This window comes from Sarcophilus harrisii, chromosome 2, assembly GCF_902635505.1.
Source record: "Sarcophilus harrisii chromosome 2, mSarHar1.11, whole genome shotgun sequence".
NCBI lineage: Eukaryota > Metazoa > Chordata > Mammalia > Dasyuromorphia > Dasyuridae > Sarcophilus > Sarcophilus harrisii.
The window spans coordinates 97,295,065-97,315,409 of NC_045427.1; the positions used below are offsets into that span (position 1 = coordinate 97,295,065).

General features: G+C 35.2%; 1 protein-coding gene and 1 pseudogene across 1 annotated transcript in view; both read left to right on the forward strand.

Moving 5' to 3' along the window:
• The window catches only part of EML6 (EMAP like 6), a 286,173-nt gene that overhangs the window by 94,360 nt on the left and 171,468 nt on the right, over window positions 1–20,345 (forward strand). The gene's annotated exons all lie outside the window — the stretch shown is intronic.
• On the forward strand, window positions 3,001–7,584 carry LOC111718665 (annotated as a pseudogene).

Consider the following 20,345-nt stretch of genomic DNA (forward strand, 5'->3'; position numbering starts at 1 on the left):
TGGTATCTAGCACAGTTTTAAGCACACTGTAGGTATTCAATGAATACTTTTTTGTTTGGTTGATAGACAGTCTCTGACTTATGGATGGTGATAATAGATATTTTTTAAAGAAATGGAATGAAGAACTATCCATCAATAAATGCTGTTGACCTTAGTAACTGACAGTAATAATAAAGAGACTTTATGACTAAGACTAGAAATAACTCTTAAAGTATTGATTAAACCATAATAGGATGTTTGAAAATATATCTGCAGGTCCAATGACTGTCATAGTAAGCTATTGAATCAGAGGTTTTATCTTTAAAAAAAGGGATTTTTTTTTGGCATCCATAAAAGTGACAAGCCATGAAACATTTTCAAAGACAAGTAAATAGAAATTCTTATATGTAATGACTGTTAATCATTTATCTCATTAACTTTTCATAGGTCATTAGTTCAGGTTGATGTCCCTCTTCTCTGAATTGTTTATCACTTTGTGGTGTATTATGTTGTTTTTGAGTCATGTCTGATTCTTCATGATTTTCATGAACTCATTTGGGGTTTTCTTGGTAAAGGTATAATTTAACATTTCCTTCTGTAGCACATTTTACAGAGAAGGAAAGAGGATTAAGTGACTTGCTCAGGATCACACAGTTAGAAGTATCTGAGGCCATATTTGAACTTGAGAAAGTTCATCTTCCTAAGTCCAAGCCTGACACTCTATCCACTGAACCACATAGCCGCCTTGGTCTATAATTTTCAATTTTATAATTTGATCATGAATTATTTTGTAATATTTATTGATTGTTTCATGTTTGATGGTCAGATTTCACAAAGTAAGGACCATATCTCAGGCTGCCTCTTCTTAAAAGGTACATATCAGGCTCATATATATCCTATCTTATTTTCCTGAGCCCTGGTAAGTTTGTAAATCTAAGGGAACAAATTAGGGAAATTAAATATAACACTTAGCACATATATTGTGTTTATTTAACCATTCATTTGGTTTACAAGAGTAGAAATTTCATTGTTTAGCTGTATCTCTTAATCTGCTCTATCCATCAAGTAATTAGTCTGAAGACTAGATCCTGGGGAAAGTATATTGTCAAACATGTCTCCATGTGATTAAATCTGATGTTTTTAGTTGGGAGGAAAAAATCCTCAAATGATGAGTTATCATAATTAGGAAAATAAATGAACCATTTGGAGAATCTTACTTCCCAGATCACCTTTTCTTCTCTTATCCTTTCTCAAATAAGTCTTAGGGAGACAATCATGAGAAGTAGTTTTGGTCATCTGATTTGTCAAGAACAATTAGGTACTGGATACTATTTCAGACATGCACTAATCAAGTTGTCTCTCTATATTTTGCTACTTCAATTCATCTGCTATGTCTGTCCTACTGTTTAAGTGACCTTTTAAGCATTTTTACAAAGAAGAAAAAAGTTTTGCAAGATTTCAGAAAAAAAAAATGACCCCTTTGCAGTGGAAACCTAATCCACTGCATAAATAATATTTGAAAAAATTCTAGGTCAGTGGACAATTTCCCCCCAATTAAGAGTCTGATTTTGTTGGGGGAGGGAACATTGGGGTTGGGGAAGAGGTAGAAAGGGAACATAGTTACCTGAGAAATCTGTCTCAATAATCTCCTCTAAAAATAGTAGGGGAGAAGGGGATGGGAAATCATACTGAGTCTTCCTATATTGTCCTTATTACACTCAAAATACTGCCTTAGAATATTTTGTAAATGGCAATTGCTTTAGAGAACTTATTTCTTCCCTGAAGGAAAAGCAGAATATTTCCTTTTTAGGTGTGCTTCCACTTTATACAAAACACATATTTCTTAATATTCCTTAAAAATTTCAGGTGAAGTAACTTAAAAATGAATCATATTTGAAAGACACCAGCAGATTTCACTAAAGGAACATTGAAATTACCCCTATCTCTAAAGCATATCCAACAAATCAAATCAAATTAAATTCCTGTTAAGCTACCAATTCCACTGGCTGGTCTCAAAAGTCCCTGCCAACTGCAAAATTCCTTGATTCTATAATACTTTTTGAATGCTTGCTATAGGCTATGTTGTATGCAAAGTTATATTTACTTCAATAAGTAAAAATGATGGGAACTTGCAGGGAGAGGGACTATTACATCTTGAAATTTATTATGGAAAAGCAGAGTAAAGCTGGAAATAATCTCATACGCACCCTAGATTTTAGGAGAAACTGATTTCAAAGGCTAGAGAAAAAGGAGGTAAATTTCTATAGATTAAAATTTTAATTGGAAATTCACCTCAAAAAGGCTGCATGTTGTCAAGAATGACAGTCTGAAGTAACAAAGTGAAATCATTTCAACAAAGAAAATGGAAGCTGTCTAAAGAAAGCTATGTAGATGCCCAGGAAACTAACTTCTCACCAAGCCTTGACAAATTGCAGCCTCAGGAGGGCAGCTCTTTGTGGAAACACTCACAGGAAAGCAGTTTTCTCAGTTGGATTTTGGAGGGAATCTTTGGTTTTGTTCTGAAAATGTAAATGGAAAATGAAAAAGCAGCTCTTTCTCTAGAATGAGACACTAGCAGAAGACTTAGAAAGTTTCTTCAAGTTACCTTGTCTAAGCCAGGCTGGGATAGTCATCCTTATGCATCAGACTCTGAAGAGACAAGTTACTGGAAACAATGATCACATGTTACTGTCATGTGCCTGATGAATGAGCTTTTTCGTCCAGAGGAAGTTGAGAAATCCCAGTCTAGAAGGGGATCGGGAGGGTGTCCTTGTTTTTGGCAAGGAATCAAATGCTGACCTTTGCAAGCCGCAACCTAGCTTCTAGTAAACTCTCATGTCAAGTGCTAAGTTACTAGGACAAGGCCATTTGGGCATCATTTCCATGGTCATCAAAAAAGTTCAATATATCCAAAATCTGCTCTGGCCAAGGTTTACTCAGCATTCTGGAAAAACATTTCTGTGGTGAGGCAGGTGTGTTTGAGATTGGGGCGGAGACTGATCCGAAGCCTTTTTATAAAGCTGGAGGCTGCACCCAACCTCCTCATTTCCAGTTCCACTAAATTCGCAGGTATCTGACCGTAGGTCTTGAGCCTTTCTGAGCCACGTGACAAGACGCTGGCCCCGAGAAGACACAAAGACACCCTCAGCTCCAGTCTCAGGCTTGAGAGATTTATCAGTCTCTAAAGAAGACGAAAGTGAAGCGTGTAGGATGGTTGGTGGGCACAGGAAAGAGCCTTGGGCCTTGGGGCAGTTCAGCCTGGCCTTGGTGACCCTGTTGCACTGGAGTCTCTGGCTGACCTGTGAGGCGAGAGCTAACCCAGAGCGGCCTTCCTCCCTCATCAAGGTGACTGTGCAAGAGCCTGGCCGGGGTCCCCACGCCTTCCTCATCCACGAAGTCCGCTACAGTATACATTCGCCCAAAGTAAAGGTGACAGGGCTGGTGCTGGCTCCGCAACCTCTGGGAGAATCCTTGAATCTCCAGGGCTGTGATCCTGAAACCCATTTCCAAGTCACTCCGGACTTGAAACAATGGATTGCGCTGTTGCAGAGGGGAAACTGTACATTTAAGCAGAAAATATACCACAGTGCAGTTTTCCACAATGCAATTGCGGTAGTCATCTATAACAATAACGAAGAAGTAGTCACCATGTCCCACCCAGGAACTGGAAATATCGTTGCTGTGATGATTACAGAATCAGATGGAAAGAACATTTTGAGTTATTTAGCAAAGAACATCTCTGTACAAATGACTATCTTTCCTGATATTCCAGTACTACCAAAGAGCTTCAAGAATACTGGAGTTTACCTGATAACATTCTTTTTTGTTCTAGTGTTCGTGTTTTTAGCGTTCCTTATTTAACATAATATTGAGTAAAAGACAAGATAAAATACCGAAGTCTCCAATTAGCATTGAAGTTTCTCCATAGTTTGTCTCCCACATGCTTTTCCACCTTTATTTCACAGTGCAAGTTTCTCTTCAGTCATTCCTTGACAAAATAATACTGGACTACTGATCTTTTCCCAGTTCATCTTAATGCCTGTTGGCTCTTCTTTGCATTTCTCTGCAGCCCATTCCTTGTCTGGAACATAATCCTGGCTTAGTTCTGCCTCTTGAAAAATCATATCTTTTTTCAAAGCCCAGTCCAGATGGCCTTATCTTCTTAGAAACTTCCCTTATTATTTCTCTAATTGAAAGTTATCCTGCACTCTCTTAAATTTTCTTAGAATGCTTTGTTTCCTTATGTCCTTTTGTTTCCTTATGTCCTTTGTCACTGTTGTAGTATTTGGTTCTATTTTGCTTATGTATCCCTCCATAGTGAATAAGTTCCTTGAGGTCAGGGAATATTGTTTTTTATTTTTATCTTCAATGCCTTGTTCAGATCAGATGCATAAATACTCACAGACAAGAATGAACATCATTTTGGAGATGCAGAAAAGAAACTCATCAGAAAGCTGACAAACAGTAAATGGGGATGATTTGAAAATTGACTAAAACTCAAATCTTGTATTGTTTGCATTGAATGAAGAAAGTGATTTCATATCCTGTCCTACAAGTAAGTGCCAAATGGCATGGTTACAAAAGAAATATAATACAATACTATTTCATGGAAATAACATTTGATATATATATATACTGTATTGATTGACTTACAAATCCTTGCCTTTAAGAAATTTATAGTTTGGATACAAAGACACAACTTACAGAAAGGAAACAATTAATAGTATTCCCTGTATATATATATCATTTTCAATAGCATTTTGGAACTGAGCATTTTTTTATCCTGTTCTCCATGGATTCCTCATCAATGGTTGGTGCTGTGCAGACATAACTAAAACCAATCCATACCACTTCGTGTCTTTTGGGCCTTAATACCATCCTGCTCTTGGAGGTGGCAGAGGTAAATGTATTCTGATCTCTAAACAATTTGTATGCAATATGCTTTATGGGCAATATTTTCTGCCTGGCAACTTTGTTTTATCAGAGCTGGTTTCTAAATAAGTCAATTGAAGTAAAAGGTATAAGATCTAGAAATGAGTATAATCATAATACTACAACAACTACTAATGTGCTTTATATACATTGTCTTCTTTTATATACGTTATATCCTTCCCAATGGTCTTGTGGGAAGTTCAGGAAATGGGAAGCTCAGAAAGGTGAAGGAATTTGACCAGTCACATAGCTAATAAGTGTCAAAGGTGAGGATAGAACCTAGTTTTTCTCAATTCTAAATCTAGCATTTTATTCTCTGGGAACAGCTACTTCTCTATTATATGATATGATTAGAGAAGTAAAACAGAATGCTTGGTGAGTTCTGAAAGGGAAGGTTTTTAACAAATGGATATTGTTTCCTTCTTGCCAAGGAGGAAAAAGTTACTATAATCACCAGGTAGACACAAAATGATGTGTTGAATCTCCCTGATTGATTTAAAGCTTTTAGATTAAAGATTAAGATATAGTCACTAAAGATCAACTAAGAGAAGGAAATTCCCATGTTTGACTTCATTTGTCCAGAAAGAAAGGAAATGAGCACAAGATCAGTAATTTTGTATTGAGGAATCTGAACTTCCATTGTGTCAAGACTTTATATGATTATGAATATACATGTATAACAGTTATCAGATTGTCATCTTGGAGAGAAGACAGAAGAAGGGAGAAAAAATGTAAACCAAAATATCATAAAAGTAAATATCATCAAAGTTGAAAACTAACAAATAATTTTTAAGAGACTGTATATAAAGTTTCAAAAATCAGTATGGACTAATTATAGTGTTGAGTCCTTTAGTGATCTAAATGAGCACTTAGTAATTTGTTTGATAAATATATTAATTTTATGTATGAAATCTCTAATATAAAATCTTCTGCCATAAGTCATTGTAATATGTATTTATTGTTTTCTACAACACAAACCTAATGATTTCTTACTTATGTGGGGGCCTTTTCGTTAGTTAAGGGCACCAAAAATGAAATTATAAAACTAAATTTATAACATATTTTAAAATATTCTTGTAAACAGTTTCAGAGTTTAGTTGTTAGTATATAGTTACTAGTATATAATATGATTTCTGGATATCTTGTCTCAGAGACTTTTTTTATTATGTTCATAGCAAGTTGAACTGCAAGATTTTCCCAAGAGATCTAGAAGTATAACCTAAAATCATCATTGAACTTCCTTTTACTGTACAATGAGTCAACATTTATTAAGTACTTACCATGTGCTAAGTACTAAGTAAAGAAAAAAAGGCAAAAAAAAAAAAACCCATCAAAAAAAAGCAAAGCAAAACAAAACAAAAATGTGCTCTGCTTTCAAGGAGTTTAATGCAAACAAACATGTGCAAAAATAAACTGGAGGTAATAAAGGGAAGAGGCAGCTAGATGCCTTAATGGATAGCACTGGGTCTGGACTTAGAAAGACCTGAGTTCAAATCCACTTTGGGCAAGTCATTTAACCCTATTTACCTTTAATCCACTGCAGCAGGAAATGGTAAATTATCCCAGTATCTTTGCCAAGAAAATCTCATGGACAGTTTGATCATTAGGATCATTTGATCATTAGGTCAGACACTGCTGAACAACAAATATCTAAAATATCATTTTTGGGGATGCTAAGTTTCAAATAGATAGATGCTTGGATTAAAGTAAAAAAACTCCTCTTCCTGAGTTCAAATCTGGCCTTGGACCCTTAGCAGCTATGTGACTTTGGGCAAGTCATTTAACTCTTTTTGCCTCTTTCCTCATTTATAAAATGAGCTGGAGAAGGAAAGGGATAACCACTCTAGTAGTTTGCAGGAAAATCCAAACAGGGTCACGAAGAGTCAGACCAATTGAAAAATGCCTAAGGAATAACAGAGAAGAATCAGGAAAAGATTTTTACAGAAGGTATAATTGCAACTGAGTCCTAAAGGAAGCTGGGAGGTGGATTTGAGTAAAAGAATGCCATCCATGGGAATCTGAATAAAGCCTGAACTGCTCGTTTTAATGGGGAATAGATTAGGCAGGATGTAATTAATGATAGTATTTATATTGTTGAGTGTTACTTTCCAATTTTTAGTGAATCTCTTTTCCTGTCAGACTTCTAGTTTTGTACTTGCCTCTTGGTATTCGTGCCTCATTAGAGTTCATACTCTTTTTAGAGCCCTTAACTCCTGGGATGATGATGCTCTCAGCTGCTTGTTCCAAGGACACTGCTATTGAAGTAGGTGGGAACTCTAGACCTCTGAAGTTCACAAGACTTTCACCTAGTCATCTGAGATGGGGGAAGAGAAGGAAAAGCTTTGTCTTTCCTCTCCTTACAAGGAGCATTTTCCTTTCTGGAATTTTTTATTGCTAAATTCAACTACCACTCAACTAATTGGCTTTGAATTAGCTTGCTGAATCTGATTCTCTTCATTGAAACAAAGTACAGTTATCCTTTCCATTTATTGACTTACCCTATCATGATTTCTACATTGTTGGTCAGTATAAGAAATAAGATGGGAATTTTTTGAGAGTTTTGTGGAAGTCACAGATATCACTTGAAGGCCAGAAGAGGAGACACAGATCCTATGACCAAATCCTTAACCCAAATTTTACAATAAAATAAATACAATAAAGCAATAAATATAATAATATAATAAATACAAAAATAAAATAAAATAATACTAATAAAACACAATAAAATAAACATCTCATAAAAGAAAAAGAAAAAAAATCAGATTTCTCTTGTATAAAGGGAAGGCCAAAAATTTTACATGTATTTTTACAAATCAAGGGAGTGCTGTATCCCTAAGTACCAAGGTTATGGAAGGAGTGACTGTATTTCTGACCTACTTTCACCACATGATTAAAAGCTCTATATGATCTCTTCAAATTGCCTAAGAACCTACTCATACCTAGTTGACTTGAATAATTTTTAATAATTGACTAATAAAATCAAGATTCTTGGGTCTTCTGTGATTAATTGGGATGGAAGTCAATCTCTAGCATATATATATGATATATCATATATCATATATATTAATAATCATGGCTAATATTTACATAGCACTCACTATATGCCAGGCACTGTGCTAAACTTTTTATAAATATGATCTCATTTGATCCTCACAATAATACTGGGATGGTATTTGAATGAAGATGTTCTGGGTCCAATGTTTTTTCCATTTTGCCATCCAGCTGCCTATTATACACACACAGACATACATGTCTCTGTGTACATATATATACACATATGTATACATATACACACACATATATAAAAGTGTTTATTATGAACTAGTTGTTGTACCACTGGATATACAAAGAGAAGCCCAAAACAACCTTTGACCTCTAGATGCTAATAATCTAAAGGAAAATAACATTTATAAATATATCCAGGTTAAATGTAGAGTTAACCTTAGAGGGGAAGAGATTAACAGCTCGGGGAGGGCAGGAAAGTCCTCTTGGAGGAGGTATTTCTTGTAATTATAAGAACGATAATAGCTGACATATAGCATTTATATTGTGCCAGCCATGTGAATCTTAATGGAAACCAGGGATCCTAAGCATCATGGGCTAAGAGGAAGTATGTCGCAGGCATGAGGAAACAACCAATGCAATACAGACACAAATATATGAAATAGAGTAGGGTTTTTTTTATGACAAACAACCTGTATGGTTGGACCACACAATAGATGGTGGAAAGTAATTAAAAGACTGGAAAAATCTGAAAAGGAACAAGTTGTGAAGAGCTTTAAATGTCAAGCAGAAGGGTGTATATTTGATACTACAAGTAATCTGGGGCCATTAGAATTTATGCTTTGCTACAAGATTAGAAGGGAAGCAACAAACTGGGAAAACATCTTCACAGTTAAAGGTTCTCATAAAGGCCTCATTTCCAAAATATATAAAGAACTGACTCTAATTTATAAGAAATCAAGCCATTCTCCAGTTGATAAATGGTCAAAGGCTATGAACAGACAATTTTCAGATGATGAAATTGAAACTATTACCACTCATATGAAAGAGTGTTCCAAATCATTATTGATCAGAGAAATGCAAATTAAGACAACTCTGAAATACCACTACATACCTGTCAGATTGGCTAAGATGACAGGAAAAAATAATGATGAATGTTGGAGGGGATGCGGGAAAACTGGGACACTGATGCATTGTTGATGGAGTTGTGAACGACTCCGACCATTCTGGGGAGCAATCTGGAACTATGCCCAAAAAGTTATCAAACTGTGCATACCCTTTGATCCAGCAGTGCTACTACTGGACTTATATCCCAAGGAGATACTAAAGAAGGGAAAGGGACCTGTATGTGCCAAAATGTTCATGGCACCCCTATGTGTAGTGGCTAGAAACTGGAAAATGAATGGATACCCATCAATTGGAGAATGGCTGGGTAAATTGTGGTATATGAATGTTATGGAATATTATTGTTCTGTAAGAAATGACCAGCAAGATAAATACAGAGAGGCTTAGAGAGACTTACATGAATTTGATGCTAAGTGAAATGAGCAGAACCAGGAGATCATTATATACTTCAACAACGATACTGTATGAGGATGTAATCTGATGGAAATGGATTTCTTTGACAAAGAGACCTTATTCAGTTTCAATTGATCAAGGATGGACAGAAGCAGCTACACCCAAAGAAAGAACACTGGGAAATGAATGTAAACTGTTTTCATTTTTGTTTTTCTTCCCGGGTTATTTTTACCTTCTGAATCCAATTCTCCCCGTGCAAGAAGAGAACTGTTTGGTTCTGCACACATATATTGTATCTAGGATATACTACGACATATTCAACATATATAGGATTGCTTGCCATCTGGGGAGGGGGTGGAGGGAGAGAGGGGAAAAATCGGAACAGAAGTGAGTGCAAGGGATAATGTTGTAAAAAATTACTCTGGCATGGGTTCTGTCAATAAAAAGTCATTATAATAAAAAAAAGAATTTATGCTTTGCTTTAAGACCTTTGCTTTAAGAAAATCATTTTGGCAGCAATGTAGAAGATGGATTAGAGCAGGAAAGAATAATTCAGTGAGTTCAAATAAAAGGCTATTTCAATAGTTCAGGAGAGAGGTGACAAGGTCCTGTAATCAGGTTTTGGATGTGTAAATAAGAAACAATACACTTGAGGTGAAGTAAAGACAGAATTAACAGTATTTGGCAACAGATTAGGTTTGTAGGATGAAAAAAAGTGAGTGGTCAAGGATGCCACCAAAGTTACAATCCTGGGAATTGTGAGTTATTTGACAATAATATGGAAGTTGGAACTAATCAGCAAAGATGATGCAGTAAGAGGAAGCAGTGTAACCCTGGTCACCTCCTCTAACACAGACTCATAAAGAGCATCAGAGTGAATCATGATCAGGAAGTCCAAGGAAAAATCACAATAAGTCATTTTTCCATTCCAAGTTGGAATAGGGAGACAGACTGAGTTCGGTGGCAATGGGAACAGATCTAATCAAGAAGGTGGGTTTTCAATTTGATTCAATAACCACTTACCAAGTGTCTACCGTATGCCAGGAATTGTGTTAAATACACACAAATGAGTACAAACAAGAAAAAAAAAATCAGTCCCTGCCCTCAAGGAGCTTGCAATCTAATAATGGTAGACAACATACAAAAGAAAGCATGTGGGCCAGCTGTTCCATGGAGTAGAAAAATGTAGTCACTGATGAAAAAAATGTATAGTTACCTGGAAAGTTCAAAGCCAATTATAAAGGAAAGTGATGAAAAGAATGTATTCCTTCACTCTCTAGCTCTTTGATCAGAGGGAAGAGACTAAGAGAGAGTTGAGTAGGTGGCAAGTTTCAAAAACCAAGTGAAACTGGATGGTGATGAGAGTTCAAGTGATAATCTTATTTTGAGAAAGGTTCTGTGGGGTAGGAACTAATCAGGAGCTGCTGGTAGAAACTGAGATTGTTGGTATTTATTCTAATGCAGTAAAGGGGTGAGGTTACAAATCCAGCAGAGACAGGCCTGAAAACAGGAAATAATTGACAGTTATTCTCTGACCTCAAAGCTAGGCCACCCCTAGTTGGGGCTGAGGAAGTGACATTCCCCTAAAGGAGGAAGAGCTATGCCAAGGAATAGTAGACCTGCCATTGTATCCATACAAGGGCAAGAAACAGTAGTGGTATTTTTAGATGTATCTTTGTAAAGTATAATTTTTATTGCATTATCATCAGTAAATTATATATTTAGTATTACAGCTTTGCTACATATTTTATTGAGATTTCTATTCCCTAAAACATGGTAAAGTTTTGTTAAGGTTATATGTGCCAAAAAGAAATATATAAATTTATTTTTATTCTTATTCAGTCAGTAATGGCCAGAGATCCATAATTTTTAAATTTTCTAAAATTCTATTGAAATCTTTAATTTCTTTCTTGTTTATCTTTTGGTTAGTTTTGTCTAGGTCTAAAAGGTCCTCTATGATAATGTTTTGTTATTTATTTCTCCCTTTAATTCAATGAAATCTTTAATTTCTTTCTTGTTTATCTTTTGGTTAGTTTTGTCTAGGTCTAAAAGGTCCTCTATGATAACGTTTTGTTATTTATTTCTCCCTTTAATTCAATGAACTTCTATAATAATTTATCTGATATGCTATTAGCTTTACATATAAAGTATTAATATTAATTCATTATGATTCATTTTGCCCAATTTCCTTACTTATTTAAAAATTTTTTATCTATACTTACTATAGCTTTATCTGAAATGATTGTTATCTCTTTGCTTTTTTGAGTTCAGCCAAAGCATATTAGATTTTGCTCTGTTCCTTTGTTTCAACTCCATATGATTCTTAGTGTTTCAATTGTGTTTCTTGTATCACTCTACTTGTTGGATTCTGCTTTCTAATCCATTCTGTTATCTATCCCATTCCATTTGGTGGGTGAGTTAGCCAATTCACACTCATAGTTATGATTATTAATTGTGTATTTCTCTTAATCCTGATCCCTTAAACTTTTCTCCTCTTTGCTCCCACTTCCCTTCTTATAAAAAAGAAAATGATAGAAGAGGGGAAGTTTGCCAGACATTTGTGATCTTAAAAATGAAATTACCTGTTCCCTTTCTGTTTAATCTCTTCTCTTCTCTTTACCCCATCCCTGATTTCAGGTTTTTAGTTCTTTTCTTTCTTTCCTTTTAATCCTCCCTTTACAATCCCTCCAATTTGTTGGTTTGTTTTGCATATTACAATCCCTTTACCAATCCTATCCTTCCTCAGAGATTCCTCTCTATGACCCACCTTTGCCTCTTCTTCTTATATTCCTTTTGAGTTTAATATTTTTCTATGCTAACATTTTAATGTGCATAATTATGTTCAACCTTAATTTATCTAAATTCAGATGAAAGTAAGGTTCGTGCAATGACCATTTCTCCCTATCATTATGACTTTTCTTCTTTTCTTCCTCTTTTCCTCCACAGTATAATCCCTATCATTCACATTTTTGTCTTTTTTCCAAGACCATTAAAAGAGAAGAAAACCATCCATAGATCCTCTTTCATTTTCTTTTATCTTTAAAAATATTAGGGTTCATTACATTGACTTCCCAATCCCTATATTTTTGCCCACCTGCATTTTTGATTTCCTTCACAAGCTAATTGTACAATATTTCAGAGTCTGATTCTATTTGTACAGCAAAATAACGGTTTGGTCATGTATACTTATTGTGTATCTAATTTTAATATATTTAACATCGTCATCCTGCCATCTGGGGGAGAGGGAGGGGGTGGGGAGTAAGAGGGGAAAAATTGGAACAAGAGGTTTGGCAATTGTCAATGCTGTAGAGTTACCCATACATATAACCTGTAAATAAAAGGCTTTTAAATAAAATTTAAAAAAATTAGGGTTCCAAGAAGACTTCTTACCCTCCCTGTATCCTACCAATAATGTTTAAATATTTCATCCTCTTTAAGTTAAAGAAATATATGTACTTTTCTGTGTTCCTCTTGGTGCCAGTATTTTCATTTCCAGATGTCCATTCTGTTCTAGCGTTTTCATCAGGAATATTTGACAATTGATTATCTTCTTATATACTTTTTCCCCCCTTATAGAATTATATTTGGTTTTACTGAATGGATTATCTATGGTTCTAAACCTCTATCTCTAGCCTTTTTGGAATATCATATTCTAAGCTTTCCTGTTCTTTAGAGTGTTAGCTACTAAGTCTTGTGTAAATGTCATTTTAACTCCTTGATATTTTAACTCTTTCTTTTTGGATGAATATAGTATTTTTCTTTTGGACTGTAAGCTCTGATTCTTGGCTATGATATTCACTGTATTCATTTGCAGGCTTCTTTTCATCAGTATTTTGGAGGCTCTGAAGGAAAGTATGGGAGAAGAGAGGTATTAGACTATCAACTAACTGAAGGTCTACAAGAGCTGTTGTAATTGTTGAATGCCTGTGAACCTAGACAGTATATCAGTACCATGTCAGAAAACTGAATCACTTTCATTTGAATTGTCTTAGGAAGATTCTGAAGATCATCTGACAGGACAAAATACCAGAACTGAGGTCCTTTCTTGTTCTATACTGCCACGCATTCCAACTCTATTATAAAGAACACAACTCTTTGGGGCTGGCCACATTGTTCGAATGTAATGTTTGCCAAATATATATATGTATTTATACATATATATATATATATATATATATATATATGATGAAGAATTCACACAGGGAGGTCAGAAAAGGCAATGCAAAGATACTTTCAAGGTAATTCTTATGAACTTTAGAATTAACTGTATGATATGAGAGACACTGGCACAGGACCACCCGGTATGGCATGACTTCATCAGAGAAGATGCTGTATTCCATGGGTAACTTTACAGCATTAACAATTGCCAAACCTCTTGTTCCAATTTTTCACCTCTTACCCCCCCCCCACCCCCTCCCCTAGATGGCAGGATGACCAGTAGATGTTAAATATAGATGCTGTATTCCATGAGCAAAGCAGAATTGAATTAGCTCAGAAAAATATGAGATGCACAGAGTTAGGAAAGCCACCCCAAATATTCATCTGGACTATTTGTGTCCAACCTGTGGCAGAGCATTCTAAGCTTATATTGATTTGATCAGCCATAGTCCGACACACTATAACTCAATTCTAACATAGTGATGTCAGTTTAATCCTCTTTGAAAACAAAGGACAACAACCAACCAACCAGTTGAATCTTTTTTTATTTTACCCTCTGGTAAAGTCCTAAGAGTTTGGGATAATTTTCATTTATAATTTCCTGAAATATAGTGTCCAGATTTTTTAATAATAGTTTTCAAATATTCCTATAATCCTCAATGTTTTTCCTTGACCTGTTATCTAGGTCAGTTATTTTTTAATTATGTTCAAAAAATTTTTATTCTGTCTTTTTCTTCTCTCAATCTTTTGATTTTGTTTTGATATTTCTTATTTTCTAACGTTTTGGTCATGTATACTTATTGTGTATCTAATTTATATTTTAATGTATTTAACATCTACTGGTCATCCTGCCATCTAGGGGAGGGGGTGGGGGGTAAGAGGTGAAAAATTGGAACAAGAGGTTTGGCAATTGTTAATGCTGTAAAGTTACCAATGCATATAACCTGTAAATAAAAGGCTATTAAATAAAAAAAAAGATATTTCTTATTTTCTTACTACATTGTTGTGTTCTGTCCAGCCATTCTAATTTTCAGAGTATTCAGTTTTTGAGTGAGGTTTTTACTATTTTTCTAAAGTGTCAATTTTTCCTTTATTCTTTTCTCTTTAGCTTTTCCATCCTATATATCTAGTTTTATTTTTTCCAGATATTCCTACATAGTATCTGCATCCAAGACATTTTTCCCTCCAGGCTTTACCTGAACTTGTTAATGGGGTTACTATCCAGCTCCTAGGACTTACCCCTGGGATCTCTGCTAGGCAAATGATGAGTTCAAAATGTATTTAGACTAGATTGGCTTAAGGCTCTGTTTGGCCTATGTGGGAGTGCTGTTTTGGAACTACCCAGAATGCCCCAGCCCAGCTGACTGCCAATATTTTGGAGAAGGTTTGGACTAGGCTTGAGTACTGCTTGGTTTAGGTGGGGAATTCCTTCTTGTACCAGCCAGAGCCCCCAAGCTATTCTGTGCTGTGGCCTTAGAGAAAGCATGAGTTAGATGAGCCTTGGGCAGAGAGTATAAGTACTGCCCAGAAGGGTTCAAGGTCCCCTCTGAGCTTTGTCCTTAATCTGCCCTTCTGGTAGACTCTGGTGGTCCCTCTGTGGATTTCTGGATTGAGAGGGGGCAGGTCTAGAGAGAATTCTTTTTATTCTTTGGTAGAATAGTGCATCTCTAAGTCACACTGTGCAATGGTGCAAGTCTAAGTCACTAAGCCACACTCTAGTGTTTGAGGGACATATGAGATTCTCTGCATTCTATCATGTTGCTGCTTTTCCCACAATCTCAAAATACATTATCCAATGTTAAAATTAGGAAGAAGATGGGGAAATTTGTATCTTTCTCCTCTGCATATTTCATCTCTCTCTCAATCTTCTCATATACCATCAGATTTCCCAGTTTTTTATGTGCATGGACATTCTTTAGTTAGAGGGGGCTGAATTTTTGAAACAGTGAAGTAAATAAGACTTTGTACTCCAAACAAGTACCTAAATATTATTAAAATTCCATTTTATCTTAAAATCTGAAGCTCATTTTTGGTTCAGTTAACTTTAGCAACAATGAGTAAAGTGGAAATCATTGCAATGCTCATGCTAGGGCATTTCCATATCTTCTTAATGAAATCTTGAAATTATGCAAACCAAGTAGGCAACAAAATCAGTTTTTGAATAAGGTTAGAATTGTGTGCAAAGAGTTAAGAAATATTCAGACTACCATATTTTTGTATGCTTTGAATCCTATCAGTCTGAATATATTTAGATATGCAAGACATATGCTGCATACAGAGATATTTTCTAATGATTAATAGAATGATTGTTAATTTTCATGATTATGTTATGTGTCAAGAAATTAAATATGACTTAGTGAAATAAGAGGTGACCTTTTAATCAAGAAGACCTGAGTTTAATACCCACGTCTGACACAAATTAACTATATGATCTATGGAAGTTTGCTTTAACTTGATGAGGTCCCAGGCAAATCCTTAAGACTATCAAATATGGAACATTCACCAATCTACAACTGAAGGAATTTCCTTGCTAACACTTCCTTGTACTGATAAAACTAAAAACCCAATAAAAATTTATAAAGATTTTGTTTAAAATATCAAAGTAGAGAATTATAAAATATATGAGATAGAATAATAATAATAACTAACATTTATAGTGTTTTAAGGTTTGCAAAGTACTTCACAGATACTGTCTCAGTTTGTCTTCACAATAGTCTTGGGAGGAAAGTGCTATTATTGTCTCATATTACAGTTGAGGAAATTAAGATAGAGAGAAGTTAAATGTCTTGACTGAGACCACATAACTAATAAGTATTTGAGGCTAGATTTTTAACTCAGGTTCTCCTGACTTCACATTTAGTATTTTTTTCCCACAATGCTACATAGATGAATTAAGGCTAGGTAGCAAATGAGGCAAAGAATCTCCCCTTTCGCTTACTCTTAAAAAAAAAAATACAAATGAATGAATGAATGAATGAACGAACAAACACACAAATAAATAGATGAATGAATAAATGAATAAATAAATGAAGGAAAGAATCTGGGAGGGGAAGCCTTAATCAATGGGTGTGGCCTCAGTCAAACTGAGACCTGTTGAAAACCTTAGCTTAAAAAGACCAAAGTCTCCCACTGCATCCAGGGTCATCTCCAGTCATCCTGATCTTCATCTGGCCCCTGGACCCAGATGACTCTGGAGGGGAAAGTGAGACAGGTGACCTTGCCATACCCCTCCCTTACTTAAATCCAATTCATTTGCATGTCATGGTTTCATCTTCTTAATATCATGGTCGTCTTCGAGAATAAAGGACAAACAACAACAACATAGATAGAAGAGATCTTAAAAATCAAATAGTACAAATTCTTCATTTTATAGCGGAGAAAACATTGATTTAACATTTTAAAAATTATTAATTTTCTTAAACAAAGTCATGTTTATATATGTTTTGTTAGTCACAATTGTTAGTGGGAATTTTGCCTATGAAATATAGTACAAATTAACTTCCAAAGGCAGAAAAACACTTTTCATTTCATGATGTAGAGTATTTCTAGGAAAATGCAGACATCCAGATAAATATCTCTTTCCTCAATGACTTCAGTTCTTAATTCATATTCTTCCTTTCTACCCCAACCAGCATTATCATCTTGGTGATTTCATTTTCTCTTGATTGAGTCTTCTGACATTCTGGTTTTTTTAGTTTACCAACTTGTTAAGCTCCTATCTCCATTCTATTTCAGTCTCGCCATAGTGACTATTATCTTAGACTTTATTATTATCCCAAACCATGCTGACTAGTTGCAATACAAGTTCATTTTATTGATTATCCCTGATTCCTCTCTACTACATCTTAAATAGTTTTATTATCTCCCTAGAATTCACCACATTGGCTATTCCAAATCTTCTCTGTCTTCTCACTTCTCTCAATTTGTAGATCGCCAGCATGCCATAGTGGAAAAAATACTAGATTTGGATTTAGGAAAACTAGGTTCAAATTCTAAGTCATCTACTGACTCCTTTGGATAAGTCACTAAACCTCTCTGGATGGCCCTGTAGGTATATAAGTAAAATTAGGAGTAAGGAGAAGTACAAATAGCACTGTAAGTGTTAGTATCCTCCTTCCCATACTGCCTTGGGAAGGCAGGCAATAGCTTGTTCTATAGTTACTCCCTTCTATGATCTTCCTTTCATTAAAGCTTCCATATTTATTTGCTAATGCATGACTTCTTACTGCTTATTGGATAAAATATGAACTCCTTGAGAGGCAGAATGTTACAGAAATAGATAATTTAGAGTATAAAGACCTATATTTTAATGCTGGCTTTGCCAACTGTCTGTGTCACCATAGGGAAGTCTATCTATTAAATGAAAGAGAAGAACTAATGAATTATAGGATTCCCATATTGTGTTTACAGGATAGTAAAGAGTACAGTTTGGCTGAAGTATAAAGTATATTATGAAGAACAAAGGGATATCAGAATGGAAAGATAGCTTGGAACCAATTTGATCCTTAAGATCCTTTGCAATGTGGCTACAAGCTACCTTTCAAGATGGAGTTCACATTGCTCCCTTTCATTTATTTCATGTTCTCTAGACAAATTAAACTACTATTTAGCTATATTTAAAATCACTTTATATCCTGCTTCTGTGTTTTCAGAGGCCATCTTCCACATCTGGAACATAGTCCTTCCTCATCTCCCTTTATTGAAATCTATGTCTTTCTTCAAGACCCAGGTCAGGTGTCACCTTCATGAATTTTTCCTGATCTCCAAATTACTCCCCTCCCCAGTTGAAAGCAGTACCTCCCCTTCAAACCTTTCCAGAACAGTCTTTTTTCCCCTTTGTATATCTTCTTTGTTTTTAATCAATTTATAATTTATTTTATTTGCATATATATAAATGTTTAGTTCAGTTGAATTTAAATCTTGTGAAAACAGGGACTATGGCATTTTAAGGTTTTATTTCTTCAGTTCATAATAATGTGAATATGTGTGTATGAATGTGTCTATATGTGAATATATGAAAGGTGTATAACAAATGTTTGTTGAATTGAATTTCTACTGTAGCTTTTGATTACATCAGTCTCCTGATCAAAAGTTTTTCTTTTCCAATTGCTTATTAAATAAAATCTAAATTCCTAAGCCTGGCATTTGAAAATCTACACGATCTGGTTCCAATATATCTTTCCATTCTAATAACCCATTACTAACATACTTCACGACTTCAGTCAAATTGGATGCTTTATTATCCTCTAAAGTCAAGCCTTGCTTTTCTTGTGCTAGTACAATATTTGGCACATCACAGGCACTTGATAAAATGCTGGTTGATTAATTGATTCCTAGTTTTCTATCTCTTTTCATGTTCTTTCCTATATTTGCCCTTCCCCTTACCACCTTTATATTTTGAATTCCTGATTTCAAGTTTCAGCTCATACTATTTCCTCCTTGAATCCTTCTCTTTCTTGCTCTCAAATTTCCATGTCCCTCACTGGAAAAATCTCTCCATTCTCTAAATTCTAAGAATACATCACATTATTTATGTTTCTTTTAACCAACACAGTTTATTTTGTTCTTTTTGTGTGTTCAAACAGACCTATGAACTCACTGATGGGGAAGTTCCTTCAAGGATGTGGATAACAACCTATCCCTGCCTGCCCATCCTGTGTGCCTCTTGTCCATTTCTTTTCATAAGTTCAACTAGGAAGTCTACCCACCATTTTCACATGGTGAGGGTGCTAATGAGACTCATTGGTTGCCCACTTTGCTTTGTTACTAGCTCATTTTCTCTCATCATATAATTCTTTGATTATACCTTTTACCTCTGTAATTCAGAGGTCCTTATGAGTTATATGTTGAAACAGTAGATGGAACATTAGATAGGACACTGAACTCCAAGATCTGAGTTCAAATTCAGCTTTAGACATTATGTGAACCTAGGTCTTTATCTGACTCAATTTTCCTCATCTACTAAATGGACATAATAGCGCCTATCTTCTAAGGGGTTATGAGGATCAAATAGGATAATATTTATTTGTTTGTTTTTAAAGAGGCAATTTGGGTAACTTGCCTGGAGTCACAAAGCTGGTAAGTTTTAATTATCTGAGGTCATATTTGATGCTCTATCCATTGTTCCATCTAGCTGCCCCAAATGGGATAATATTTGTAAAACATTTTTGCGACTTTAAAGTTTTATCCAAATTATAGCAATTATATGTTGCATCCTACCATATGCCCATCATTGCTCTCTGTGTGATATTCAGCTTTAAAGCTTCAAAAATCTGTTATATTCCCCATCTTGCTGCCATACAGCATCACTAGTGTAATGTTGGCATTTTAAAAATGGGTTTTTGCTGTGATGGGAAGCTTGAGGTCATTATAGGAACTTTGCAGTTTTCCAAAGGCAATTCAACCTGCTTTTTTCCACCTGTTCAAATCTTGGCCCAACTTATTGTCCATCTGTACCATCTGTCCCAGGTATATCTCCTGATGATTCACTGATTTACTTATTTTCCTTCCTGAACCTCTCTGCTAACTTCCTATCTCACATCCTCCATCTCCAACTGACTTTTAGCTAGCTTCATCTGGATAGATATCTTAAACTCAGCCTGTCCAAAATGAAACTTATAGTCTTTTTTTAAAAAATCCTCTTCCCCTTCATCTTTCCTATTACTGTAGAGGACAACACCATCCTACCAGGCCCTCAAGCTTATAATTCAGGAGTCATCCTGGATTCCTCACTATTTTTTACTCTCATATCCAAT